A 12,106-nucleotide genomic window follows, 5' to 3' on the forward strand; every position below is an offset into this window, starting at 1 on the left:
TTCTACATCAGAAATGCTTATTTACATTCTACATTTTACATTTTTATTTATATTCTACATTTTAAACGTTTATTTATTTATATTCTTTAAACGTTTATTTATTTATATTCTTTAAACGTTTATTTATTTATATACTATATTTTTAATTTTTATTTATATTCTATATATTTAATTTTTATGTATAATCTACATTTTAAACGTTTGTTAATATTCTACATTTTTATGTTTTTATATTCTACATTATAAATGTTTATTTATATTCTATATTTTTAATGTTTATTTATATTCTATATTTTTAATGTTTATTTATGTTCTACATCAGAAATGTTTATTTATATTCTACATTTTAAATGTTTATTTCTATTCTATATTTTTAATGTTTATTTATATTCTACATTTTTATTGTTTTATCATATTCTATATTTTTAATGATTATTTATATTCTACACTGTAAATGTTAATATATAGTCTATATTTTAAATAGTTATTTATATTCTACATTTTAACTGTTTATTTATATTCTACATTTTTAATGTTTATTTATATTCTACATTTTAAATGTTTATTTCTATTCTATATTTTTTATGTTTATTTATATTCTACACTATAAATGTTATATTATATTCTATATTTTAAATATTTATTTATATTCAACATTTTAAATATTTATTTATATTCTACATTTTAAATATTTATTTATATTCTACATTTTAAATATTTATTTATATTCTACATTTTAAATATTTATTTATATTCTACATTTTAAATATTTATTTATATTCTACATTTTAAATATTTATTTATATTCTACATTTTAAATGTTTATTTATATTCTATATTTTTAATGTTTTTTATATTCTACATTTTAAATGTTTATTTATATTCTATATTTTAAACATTTATTTATATTCAACATTTTACAGGTTTATTTACATTCTATTATTTTAAATGTTTATTTATATTCTATATTTAAAATGTTTATTTATATTCTACTTTTAACAGTTATTTATATTCTACAGTTCAATTGTTTATTTATATTCTACATTTTAAATGTTTATGTCTATTCCACATTTTTAATGTTTATTAATATTTTACAGTTTTGTGTTTATTTATATTCTACATTTTAAATGTTTGTTTATATTCTGTATTTTAAATGTTTATTATATTATATATTTTAAATGTTTGTTTATATTTTATATTTTTAATGATTATTTACATTCTACATTTATATTCTATATTTTAATTGTTTATTTCTATTATACATTTTAAATGCGTACTTATATTCTACATTATAAATGTTTAATCATATCCACAATGTTTTGTTTTATATTCTACTTTTAATGCGTACTTATATTCTACATTTTAAATGTTTAATCATATCCTCAATGTTTATTTATATTCCACATTTTAAATGTTTTTTATATTCTACATTTTGTATGGTTATTCATATTATAGATTTTAAATGTTTATTTATATTATATATTTTAAATGTTTACTTAATTTCTACAGTTTATATGTTTATTTATATTCTACATTTAAAATGTTTATTTATATTCTACATTTAAAAGTTTTGTTTATATTCTACATTATTAATGTTTATTTATATTCTACATTTCAAATGTATATTTATATTATACACTTTAAATGTTTACTTAATTTCTACATTTAAAATGTTTATTCATGTTCTACATTTGTAAATTTTATTTATATTCTACATTTAAAATGTTTATTCATATTCCAAATTTTAAATGTTTACTTCTATGCTACAATGTTTACAAAGTAATCGACACAGAATATATTATAAGAACAGGGGGGTGTATGGAGTTAATGCCGTATATGTCTGAAGCAGTTTATGATAACAAAAATACTTCATTTTATATATATTTTAAAGGGAGGTGGGAGTGGGCATACGGAGTCAGGCCCGAAAACAGCTGAAGCAGTTTATGATCTCAAAATTACTTCATTTTACATATATTTATAAGTGACAGGAGGGATATGAAGTCAGCCCCATAAATGGCTTAAGCTGTTTAGGATCTCAATATTCCCTTATTCCATATTTATTTTTAAGAGAGGGGGTAATATAGAGTCAGTCCCGAAAATGACTGAAGCAGTTTACGATCTCAAATTTTCTTTATTTAATATCTATTTTTAAGTGATGGGGTGATATGGAATCAGTCCTGGCAATGGTTGAAGCAATTTATGATTCATACTTACTTTATTTTATTTATATTTTTAAAAGAGGGGAGAGGGGAACTGACATTCGGAATACGGACTGTGCTGAAATGTTACTAATTTCGACAATCATTTTTCATACTTTTAACACACATCATTGCTATATTAAAATTGTTTTCTAAATGATAACTTTATTATTTCAGCACAGTCCGTATTCTGTATGCCAGTTTCTTATTTAATAACTTGTTAGGTGAAAGTAGAAAAAGTTTTAAAAACCTCCCCTCCCCATATTAAGATAAGCTTTCTAAGTAACGATAATATTTCAGCACTGTCCTTTTTCTGTATATCAGTTTTTTTTATTTATAAAATAGTTAGGTGAAAGATACGTTCCGTTCTCCATATTAATAATGGCTTTCTAAATAATAACAGCACGGTCCGTATCCTGTGTGCCATTTTTCAATTTTAAAATTGTTAGATGAAAGTACAGAATAGTTAAAAACATACGCTCCCCATATAGAATAATGGCTTTCTGAATAATAACGCTATTATTTCAGCACATCCCGCATTCCGAATGTCAGTTCCCCTCCCCCTCTTAAAAAATATTTATTGAGTTCAACGGCAATGACATGATTGATTAAATAGATGTAAAGTGAGAAATACATGAATAGTGACATGAATGAATCCACTAAAATCAGACACACAAATACGCATAAGTATTTATATAATTTTGCTATGAATGTTTATGTGTGAAAACATAATACATTATTACAACTCTTATGCATGCATAAGAATAATACATCCTAAGCACGCAAAGCGGTTTATATAATGTACTAATTTTTTCAACGAGATATAAAGAAATATAATTTTTTATGTATTAACCTAGATTCAGTATTTGATATTAAAATAACATATCACGAGTTGCATAGCAAATCCGTTTCTAAAACTAAAATTCAGCAAATGACTTGCGTGTCAAGTCTACACACTTCTTTATCCGGCTTCATAAATAAATATTATTCAAGTTTTTTGGTTGATACTTAAGAAGAAAAAGAAAAAATAAGACAAGGACACGATAAAAAGACAGTTTGTAAATACGCTTCTTGTGTCAAGATGGCTGTCAAAAACACAACCACTTATACATAAAAAAATTCTTTCTTTTGGGAAAGACGCATGCCTTAATGATGGCGATTTACTTATTCTGAACGCATCGACACTTTCGATTTTTGCAGCGAATATAGAGAACACGAGTGCACACAAATAAATATACACACAAAGACACACACAAAACTGGAAATTTGTTTATTGAATATGGCTGTGTTAGGTAGTGAACCATATGTAAAATATGACGAGAAATCAAATGAAGTGTTTAAAGCTTTTAAAATTATATATACTTTTACGAGGGACACGAAATTTCAAACATTTTATTGTAATGGGATTTGAATCGTGGTTTAATTATTAAGAATTTCATTGATCCTGAATTAGTTAAACAATTTCAATCGTTTAATGGAAGATTAATACAATGCAACTAATTCTATTTTCTTTCAATTTTTTATAATAACTTTAGTTAAAATACACGGGAAGATAATGACTCTCGCATTTTGGAAAATGTTAAATTGAGTTTATATATACAGAGACAGAGTGAGTGAGAAAAAGACAAAGGCAGAGACAGAGACAGAGAGTAAGAGAAAGAGAGAGACAAATATAATATATATATATATATATATATATATACATACATATATATATATACACACACGCACACAAACACACAAACACACACACACACATATATATATATATATATACACTTACCCCTATTTGTGTTTCCTTCCGAATAATGAGTATGTGTTTAACTCTTGCCAAAGTGTTTCTCAATATACTTTATTAAACCTATGTACTTTTTCATGCATGTATTAACCGGGGGATACTCTAATGAAGCCGCTGCTTTCATGGACGTGCATTAGAAGTAGAGATGCGTCATTGACTTCCTGGCAAAGGTGCATTTAGAACGGTGAAGACAATGCAGAATAATAAATTGTGGAACACAAAAGGTCACAAGTTCTAATGGTACCACCCCCGTCCTCGCATCTCCCAAACTTTTTGACTAAAAATATCGAATCCTTTACTTTTGGAACAACCTTTTATGTCAAAACGTGCTTAGGACGTCCATGAACAGTTATCATTCATCGCTAGGAAACGCACTTTAAGATTGGTGGTCTGCTATGTAAAAAATTAACACTTACAGCACAAAAGGTCGCTCGTTTTAATGATATCGCTCTCATCTTCGTTGCTGTTAAAGTCGTTGAATTAAAAATAAAATAGAAACTTTTCTTTCGGAACTATCCTCGTATGAAAAAAAGACATATTGCTAACAAAAGTGCATTGCGATTGGTAGTGACTATGTTAAAATGACTATGTTACAATGGTAGTGACTATGTTACAATGGTAGTGACTATGTTACAATGGTAGTGACTATGTTAAAAAATAAATTCTTGAACACAAAAGGTTGCTTGTTTAATTGTACCATTCACGTCTTCGTATCTAAACTTTTTAAGTTAGAAAAATAAGAAGCTTTTATTTTAGAAGTTTTATTACAGCATTTTTTATTTTGAAGTTTTATTACAGCAACTGTCTCTTTAACATTGTGATATATACAATGAATCGTGTAGTCGTTAGATTGTATGAGGCTGTATATGTGTGTATATACATGTGACAGTTATCCATATGACGTTGGTATATACGTGTGTTTGTTTATAACCATCTAGTGTTGTGATCGTCTATCTACAGTTTGTTGTGTGTGCATGTCATTTTTAATTAAATATTTATTCAGCGACATACGCGTTTAAAAATCTATCAACCAAAAACATTGGGAGTTTGAGGCTTTAGACGAATGTCTGTTTATTTTATATATTGCTGGTTTTCTTTTTATAACATTTTGGCTTGAGTCGAATGATATTTAGCATTATACAGATAAAAACAATATCCACTCCTTTCATAATTTAATAGCATTATTCCCGCACACACGTACACACACGTACACACACACACACACACGCATATACATATATATATAATATTTTTTCAGAGAAAGATTATTGGCTATTTGCATACGTGTTTTAGATTTGCCTTTATTCTAAGTCCAGCATCTTCAAGCCTACAAAATGTACTTAAGAAAGAATGAATTATATTCTCATAGCAAGTTTGTTTGAAAGCTAGAAATAGTGAAAAAAATTTACTCGCAAACCAATTTACATATGCATATGTACATATACTACAGCATACCTACATACATATGCATTTTGGACGTGTGGTCACACACACATACACATACACACAAAGACATATATTATAATATATTAAATATATGTGTGTGTTTTAAATGGAAGTATATATACATAATATATATATATATTATGTATGTATATATATATACATACAGTATAACTCCTATAATTTGAACATCCGCTTCGCTCAAAGTAGAGCATGCTGTTCGTTTCGTGATAATAAAATGGGCTGCAGTTAACTTTAATTTTCTAAAAATTAAGAAATAGTAAATGAAATTCATTGCTATATGATACTTCAATTATATATTAAGTTGAGTTTACGATATATTGCAAATAAGAATTGTTAAATATTATTACCAGGAACAAAAACATTCAAAATAAAGTAAATCTACTCTTACTTATTAGGTATTTATTACCTAAGTTATCATCTGCAGAAATCATACATTCATGTAAAATACAGTTTTTTAAAAATTATTTATTCATTGAATGAGTCTTATTTCAGTTTCTATTTACATCGATTGAGCTCTCGGGCGCCGCCATTGTATTACGTAAGCGATCCCGAAAATCCACAATTTCTTGGTTCTATAGCTTCTTTATGATTATATCTTTTCGGAGTGACATTGCTTGCAAAACATAGTTGTCACTAAAGTAAGCACCTTTTTCTAGAAATTTTATAACCGTCTCCATAGACTTTTCTGCATCATCCCATGATATTGCTTTATCAGAATGTTCTAGATTATTTACATTAGGGGCAAGAGAATGGGAGCTGTCACATTACTGCCTTCAGAATATTGATCAGTAGTTTCTTCATCTTGTTGCACCCACACTTCAACATCATTTGCATTAAGTGATTTAAGAACAGCGTGGTTATTCGGTAACCGTTTAGTTTCAAGAATTTTTTCTAGACCAGATATATTCTCTGATTCTTTCAGTTCAGATGCCTTTGGCGTTGGCATAATTTACCCCATGTTTTTGTTAATGTGCTTGCTCGAACTTTATTCCATTTGTAATTATTCAACCTTAAAAGTAATGTGATTTTGTCTATCGTATTTGTGAAAGAACTTTGTATTAAACACCCTTCTAAAGTGTTAACTGTCTGCCCTCTCCTTCCATAATGTTAACTGAATCCACCTTCATTAGTAATGAATTTGCATCTCCCATGTATTATAAATATGAACTGTGTGTAATCAATATAAATGTCTCATCGTGTACCATGTTATATGAATGTCTTGTCCTCGCTACGCAATGAATGACTATGCAACATACAGACTTGAAACTTGATATATAGAAAAAATCGATTTGATTTTCAACTAAAAAAAATAGTTAGCTTAGATAATAGCGAATACTGTTGATAAAACTAAATGTTTTGTTTTATTTCTATCTGATGGCAACCAAATTATATTTTTAAAACATTTTAAATTACTTATTGCGTACAATAAAATCAATAGGAAATTGGTTTTCTGAAAAAAAGTACAAATCTGCATGACTTAAAATTTAAGTATATCTTATGACTGGGCAACGCCAAACAGCTTGGTAGTATATTATATAAATATGTGAGTATACATGATGATTGTAACGTCTTGTCAGACGAATGCCCCTCCGTCAGATACATGATCTTTTTAGTCCTACTGGCGAATTCAAACGCTCAAGCAGACATGACCCTGAAGACGGTCATTGCTATACATACATATATATGCATAAATGCACACACACATACACACACATATATCCATAAACATACACATATATACATATATACATACATACGTCATGCATAATGCACATACAAACCCACATGCATACATAAACACATACATACATACATAATACACACACGCGCATATATATATATATATATATTTATAGATATCGTTGTATGATTTTATGTATTACATAAAATTTGATAATGATATCTTATATTTTATGTACGGATTTCCAGTATTTCATTAAATAGATAGATAAATAGATAGATAGACAGATAGATCGATAATAACTAATTAACTTTTAACAATGTTAATTATTCAGCATAGGTATTTAATAATTATTATAGTATTATTATTAGAAGTGGATTAGATATTAAAACAGTTATATTTTATTGAGATGTGGTAAGATATCGTTGGTATGACATCCGTTATAAACGTATAAATTGTATGTATTGTTGTTTAGTAAGAGGATATGATATTGACGTATAAACTAAATCATGTTGTATCAGAGAGTTATCATACGGGTATATATGACAGATCATATTACATATGGTATCATTTTCTTATAAGAATAATAATATATGCTTCATAACTTTCTTTCTTCGAGGTCTTTTATCTTCAATGCTGAGCTCCCTGATAACACATGAAATGACCAACACCATCCAATTGAGACATCTGTTCTTCCTTCTTTTGTGAAACCACAGAACAACACTTTATACTTTAAAAATATAAATTTATTTCAATTTTCTCAAATGGTCTTCACAGGGTCTTCATTTCTTGTCTAAATGTTTATTCTACTCATCCTCATTTCCTGGCCGACTGTTCACTCCCGTGACGAAGCTCCAACTCTCTTCAACTGACTAACTTCCCGATCTCCTGACCTCAGTTCCTTTACGTCATCCTTAAAAAAGCACACGTATCCCTTACGTGTGACCTTTTCACGTCTGCCTGCCCAGGGTTATTTTATTTATATCTAACCTAGCTAATTTATATAAACATCTTCAGCTTAAACCTATTGCTACACTTTATTCTATAAACAATAAATAACTCTAATATGAACTATTTTAAGAATATCATTGAATTTATAAATAAATAGATAAATAGACAGATAGATCGATAATAACTAATTGACTTTTAACAATGTTAATCATTCAACATAGGTATTTAATAAATATTATAGTAAATAATTATGTCAGCCCTTTTAAGACACTCGTTCTTATCGTTGAGCATTTTCAGTTGTATTAAATCAGTCAATTTTGCTGTTATGCTCAGATCATCATATAATGATTAGACAACACTGACAGACGTTAAAAAGCATAAAAAGAAATGTTTAAATTCAACAGTATTTCTCGCGGTTACCGGTAGCCGATTATATTTGGTCCTTGCTAATGGAGTCAGGGATGGCTTCGGGTTCGAATCTATCGACTGGTGTTAATCGTGACACCATGTCCTGATGATTCCTGAAAGGGTGAAACACTAGTGTCTGTAGGCATTTAATAATTATTATAATAAATAATTATAATTATATTATAATATTATTATTTGTATTTAATCTTGCTATTTTAGCGATGAGAGAATTATCTGCTCTCGAGTGTATATAAACGGCGTCTATTTAACAACTGTCTCTTTAACATTGTGATATATACTATGAATCGTGTAGTGGTTGGATTGTATGAGAGTATATATATGTGTGTGTGTATATACATGTCACAGTTATCCATATGACGTTGGTATATACGCGTGTTTGTTTATAACCATCTAGTGTTTGACTATCTAGAGTTTGTTGCGCGTGCATGTATATTTGATTACAGTTCATAACGTGACAAGAATATACATAAATACCTTTACAATACAAATAAAGACTAACATTTATTCAGGGTTATAGCATCTGGCCAATTGGGAACAAATTTGGTCCATCTTTGGTCTCGGAAGCTGCAATGGAAATTTTCAAAAGAAACAAAAAAAACGTCAGGTTTTATTTTCGGGAACTTTTTATTCAAAAATGTTTTTTCCCTTTTGAAAAGTTGCAACGCTGATTCTGCCTATCGCCATTTCTGACCCCTTCTACGCAAAGCCATCATGATCAGAAGAACGTCTCTGTTCCTCTCTCGACTTCGACTTACCAACTCAACAAGATCATATCTCCTAAATGACGTCATTAGTAAAAGTTACTAAGCTAATCATTGATGTTTTTACATGTGATTATTTCTAAGTTGTAAATTATGTTATATGTTATCATAACGTAATCGACAACTTAGAAATAAGACAAGTTACATCCGTGAATCAATGTAAGTAAATATTTATTCTAAATATTTTGATTATTCTACAACATATTTCAGATGACAAACTCTGGTTTGCTTAATCAGAATAATCCTCGACCAGCGTAACTTCGGCGTTGGCCGCTTAATATGTAATATTCGTAGTTCGCTGCAGCTTACGATAACAAAGGCCCAAACAAAATTTCAGCCATATCGGCGCAGTAGTTTCCGATTAAAGTGGAACGGGCAGACAAACAAATATACAGGCTAAAAGAAATCTCATTTATAAAACCCACTATGTCTGTCTGTTTCCATTTTTTTAAATTTCATCTCTCCCGAAATAATAGGTCACATAGTAACTGTAGATGGCTCAATTGATTGCATTTTTTTCGGGCCGTTTTTATGGGTCTTTCATTGGTTTAAAGAGTAGTTAAGGGGTCAACAGTTAGGTCAAATTTGAACGTAATCAGAAATTGTTAATCGTAAGTCGATTTAAATTGGTTTTCTACGCATGCGCAAACATTTATACATGAAATAAGATTTTTTTTATATAAGTTTATTTTCACCTCGTTGTTGTTGGACTGAAAGTTGCTTACATGATTATGTCTCCGGCAAAGACGCAATAAATTCTTGTTTCGGTTTCGATTCTAACTGATAGCATGTAAGTCATAATTAAAAAAAAACATTAACTTTTGAGTCAATTTTTTTCTTAGCTTTTAACATTTGGTATAAATAAATGTTTGTCTGCAGAGTTACAGCGCACTTTAAGTAAAAATTATTCTTTAGAGGTGAATGATGAACATTTAACGCTAAATAATTTACATAATTAAAATCGAAATTAAGTCAACAGTTTACAATTATTGATATTTTTGTCATTTCTTTAGAAAGATATGGGACAACTCGATCTTTGAGGTTTATTCGAATTTGAAAATCTTAAAAAAATATTTTTTTATTTTTAATACAGCTTTAGTCTGAATCCTAATTTAGTCACGTAACTTATTGGCAGTGACAAAATGAGAGACATTATAAGTTCGAAGGTTTTGAACGGTTTCTTAAAAAATCCAATAAGATTTGTGTGGTGGCGATAATGAATATCTATTATAATTTAAAACGCAAATCGCTTTGCTTCAACGTTGAAACCGTCCATCTGGTTTACAGCTTCCGGTTTGAAAAATTCTGCGTATATCATAAAGCAATAATTGACTTTTTCTTTTAATCGGCAATTTACGGATTTTATTCTTTCGCATTTTTTAAAAATTGGTTTGCGTCACAAATAAATAAAATCGTTCCACTGAAGTCTACATATAGGTAAAAAAATGCACTTTCGTAGATAACTGAATTCATTCAAAACGTATCGCAAAAACAAAAACAAATAACACACATACACACACACACACACACACACATATATATATATATATATATATATATATATATATATTAATAGGTGTTATGAAATTTTTTGAACTTATGTTTTCCTTCCTTGAATCATCCTTGTACGTCTTTATTACATCCATCATTTTGTAACTGTCTTTCATATTTGTTTTTGATGCGTTGAGTGATACACAACGAAACACGTATAAGACGCTCCTAGAAAAATGAAAATATATATATTCGTTTATAATAATAATAATAATAATAATAATAATAATAATAATAATAATAAATAAAAATCATGAGAATATATTAATTTTGGGGTTACTGGAATGAAATCCACCAGCATATGTATACAATTTGAGTGCCATCAGAGAGAATCGAAACCATAACATGTAGCGCTCCTGCCTTAGTCAGTACCGTTCGAGATATCGTCAGATGAATAAGAAATAGCTAAGAAATAACCAACTTTAACGTATAAATTTATATATATTTGCACATGTGTACAACACACTTTAAATCGACTTACGCCTGCCAAGTTTTAATTTAGTTCAATTTTATACTTTTTAGTAAATATCCACAAAAAGGCAATCAGTTGACCCACCTTTAGCCGCTCTGCGGTCTTATGTCTCGGGGGGGATACAGTTTGAAAAATTGGAGAGGGCAAACACATACTTACAGATATCGTTTTATATATTAGATTAGTAATGGGACGATTTCAATATATTCCCCAATTCCGTTGCGATTACTGATTTTTTCTAAATTCGACATCCTGATATAATTACCGAATCCAATTCTGAGTCTTTAAAAAAATTTAAATACAGCGTTGTTGTTTTCTTTAAGTGTGAAGCATGTCAGATTACTGCATAAAAAAACAAAAAAACGAAAACAAAAAACATATGTTCATATATTTCTTTCACTAATATAAGAATACACTTGTGAGAAATGATTTATATATTTTAGTTTTACTCATAGTTTAAAAATATTAACTAAAATTAAATTGAAAACTATTTACAATTGAATCATTAATAGTAGTCGCGAAAAATTAAGTTTAAAACCAAAAAAAAAAAAAACCCAAAACACCAAAAAGAATCGGTTTTACCATCGGAAAATAGGCACACATTTTCTTTATACCGACACCGATTTCGATATCCTCTAAAGTTCCGATTTTTTGGACTTTCCATGAATTGTTAAAAATCATATATATATATATATATATATATATATATATATATACATATATATATATATATCTATATCTATATATATATATATATATATATATATATATATATATATATATATATATATATATGGT

This window comes from Euprymna scolopes, chromosome 3, assembly GCF_053919585.1.
Source record: "Euprymna scolopes isolate OS-2025 chromosome 3, ASM5391958v1, whole genome shotgun sequence".
Taxonomy (NCBI): Eukaryota; Metazoa; Mollusca; class Cephalopoda; order Sepiida; family Sepiolidae; genus Euprymna; species Euprymna scolopes.